Genomic DNA, 3996 nt, shown 5'->3' with positions numbered 1-3996 from the left:
CCCCTCCTCCCTCCTGTAACATCCCTCACCCATCACCCCACTCCCGACTCCCTTCACTCCCTCACCCCTCACCCTCCCGTAACCCCCTCTCCCAGAACCCACCACCACCTCCACCTCAGAAAATCATAACTCATAAAATCAGAACTCAAAAAATTAGAATAATCAAAACTCAGCAACAATAATCAACAAATTCAGCAACAACAATAATCAAAACTCAGCAAAACTCAGCAATAAGCAATAATCAAAACACAACAATAAGCAATAATAAAAAATCAGCAACAATTCACAAAAAATTCAGAAATTCTACAATAAAAAACCAGTTCACAGAAGAAGAAGAAGAAGAGTGGCGGATCACAGGCGGCAGGGCAGCGGTGCAGCAGTGCGGTTATTTTATAATTTTTTTAATGAAGGGTAGTTTGGTAATAAAAAAATAAAATTGTTAAAAAAGATGATTTTGAAGCGTTTTTGAACGTTGAGGATGATTTTAATAACAAAAAAATATCGGAAACGATTTTGATTTTGACCCAAAACATTAAAGACGATTTCAGTACTTAACTCATAAGATTACGAGCAATATATTTTGGATATATAGTACCTAATATACAGTGGTTCGGAATTAATTTTTGAAAGAATCCAATATTTTTTATTACGGTATTTGATATACCGAAATTTAAGTGATTCAGATAATGGCATGATTAACTACTATATATAGTCAAGAGTCAATATATGTAAATAAAGGAGGTCATATATACATACTTTATTTGCAGGTTATTATTAGTCCCTCCCAAGGCACTTAGCCTCTTGATGCAATGAAACTAATGAATGACGTAAAAATAATATAATTTCTTTTGGTACATAACATTATATATTTATATCCTTATTAGTTATTATCATTATGTTATTACTACTTTCGTTTTCGTAACAGGTGTTTCATTTACATCATTAATCAAAATTTTTAAAATATTTATCTAAGATATTTCCAATATGCATGATTGGATGAGTAAAATTCTATAATGGTCCTTCAGATTGAGCCCGTGCACCAATGTTACTCCTGACTTTCGAAATTTTCTAATTGCACCCTTCAGATTGAGCTCCGTGCGAAATCCTGGTCCCTCCACCCAATTCCGGCGTGACTCAGCAGCCGGAGCGCTGAGCTGGCAGTTCCACCACCTCCACGTGGACTTCATCACCTTCCACCATCACCATTGTTCCTCCAATTGGAGCCATTACCCTTCTCTCTTCTTCCAATTTTTCTTTCCCTTTCTCCCTTCCTCAAGCATTGTAGCTCTTTCCATTGGCCTAAGGCTGAACCACCACCGCGAGCCACCATAGCCTCCACCATCTGCGACTACCGCGTTCAACCTCCTCCCTCTATCCTCTTCTTCCCCATCAGGTCCAGAGTCGTCGAGCTTTTTTCCTGGTGAACCACTTCTGCCGGGCCCGAGCTTACTGTCGCCGCCAATCTGCCATCTTCATCACCCTCTTCCACGCACCGAACCCTAGCCCTATCGCAGCTTCCAGCATCTCCATTGCCACCACCATCACCTCCAGCCTTTACCTAGCGCCGCCACATCTTCCTCACCCATTTCCTCTTCTCAGCTAAAGAGCCGGGTACCTTCATCTTTGTTCCTCATCACCGAACTATTGCTACCGCAATAGCCGCTGCAACCACTACTCTGCCGGTGTCCTCCCCTCGTCCACTTCTCCTTGTCATTTCCATCACCCATGATGACTAACCCTCCTCTCCTTCTTCACATTTCGGTTTGCCTTCTTCTCTGAGTTACAATGCCTAATGGAAACAAAATTTGAAGCCTATGATGATCAGACATAAGATTTAACTTTCAGGCAATTTATCGAACAGGTTGTATGCAGGATTCATAAACAGCAATTTCAGTTTAATGTAAGCATCAATCAACCCAAAAATTTCAACCAGCCAATACACATTCAGTCCAGAAACACAAATAATTAACTATCCTAAGTCTAACAAGATCAGTAAAAGCAGAATCAAAAGGCATTGAAATAAAAAAATAATTAGAAAAAAAAACAGATACAGAGGATGGAATGGAACCTGCGTTGAGGAGTGAAAAAAGAAGATAGCGTAAGGAGCGAAGGTAGTGTCGTAGCGGCACAGTGTTTCACCGCCGCTGGTGGTTTTCACCGGAACTGGAAGGTGCAGACAGAGGTGGCGCCACGAACAGGGGTGTTGCGTACTGGAGGAAAGAAATGGAGAAATAGGAAAGAAAAAAAAGGAAGAAGGGAGGAGGGAGGGTTAGCGACGGTGGTCGCCGGCGGTAGGAATAGACGGACGGACGGAAGGTTGGTGTGGAGGTCTGCGGGTTGGGCTGGATTTCAGAGAAGAAGAGAAGAAAGAAAGAAGGTTGGGCGGGCGTGGCTTCTTTAGTTTGTTGGATTCTGATTGTTGCTGAAAGTGTATAGAAATATTCTCCAAGCTTGAGGAAGAAGAGAAAAGAAGAGAGGAAGAAGAAAAGAGAAAGGGTTGCGGCGGTGGTTCTGAGATAGTGATCTGAAGGCTGGTGAACTGAGAGAAGGAAAGGGCTGCAATGCTTGAGGAAGAGAGAAAGGAAAGGAGGATTGGAAGAAGAGAGAAGGGTAGTGGCTCCGTTGGGAGGAGAGGAGGAACGATGGTGATGGTGGAGGGTGATGAAGCCCACGTGGAGGTGGTGGAACTGCCAGCTCAGCGCTCCGACTGCAGAGTCATGCCGGAATTGGGTGGAGGGACCAGGATTTCGCACGGAGCTCAATCTGAAGGGTGCAATTAGAGAATTTCGAAAGTCAGGAGTAACATTGGTGCACGGGCTCAATCTAAAGGACCATTATGGGATTTTACTCATCCAATCATGCATATTGGAAATATCTTAGATAAATATTTTAAAAATTTTGATTAATGATGTAAATGAAACACCTGTTACGAAAACGAAAGTAGTAATAACATAATGATAATAACTAATAAGGATATAAATATATAATGTTATGTACCAAAAGAAATTATATTATTTTTACGTCATTCATTAGGAAGTCTTTGGAGTCAGTGAAGCATATTAGAGTCAATGTCAGATCGACAATTTGCGTTTAATAATCCTTTTTATGTCAGATAGACGATTGAATTAAAGTCCATAATTCCATATAATTTGGTTCCTATAGATTATTCATTATTTATTCATTTTTATATCCATAACATGAAGCATGCTGGTAAATTAAATCAGCAGAAGAATATGCTAAAGGAATATCAGACTATATCTTTGGTCAAAGCAAAGACAATTTGGTGGGACACAACAAGGAAGAGATCAAGTCTCATAGGATTAAAATATTAGTTCGTTTAGTTATAAATTTTAAAATAAAATAACGGTATATATTCTTCAAAATATAGCTAGGCACATAACAATAACAATATAACATAAAATAATGAAGATTTTATGCTTTTTCGGACAGACATAATTCATCGTCATCAGTTGACAAGGACAATTTACGTAGTTAATAAATAATGTTCTGGATAAAGGATTGTTAATCTTGGTGGGTATCACATAATAACTGGGTTAATAATTATTAGGACTTGGGAGGAATTTGACATTGACTTTTTTGCATTTTTCTAATGTGCATAAACTTGGAAGTACTACTAGTGATTTCTATCTCTAACAACTAACTAACTAACCAATGGTTATATTCATCACTTATTTGCTTTCATTTTTTGCAACCTAGCTAGCTGAAAGTCTTTCTCTTCACATGGATGATGAATCGCAATGAATGTGATAAATTAGGATTACAGTCAACCTTTCACACCATATCTATCAATTACTACAAGTATGGTGTGTAAGTCATGAATTCATGTCCATTACTAATTGACCATGAAAAATTTAATTACATAATGTAAGTTATAAGAAGGATACCGTATATTTTTTATTTTTAAAGTTTTACAAAAATTTTTAAAATATTTTTAAATTTTATTTTATTTTAAATTTTTTTTTTAAGATTATTCTA

The sequence above is a fragment of the Arachis ipaensis genome, chromosome B04 (assembly GCF_000816755.2).
Source record: "Arachis ipaensis cultivar K30076 chromosome B04, Araip1.1, whole genome shotgun sequence".
NCBI lineage: Eukaryota > Viridiplantae > Streptophyta > Magnoliopsida > Fabales > Fabaceae > Arachis > Arachis ipaensis.
The sequence above is the reverse complement of the archived record's forward strand: the minus strand, read 5'-3'. Positions refer to the sequence as shown.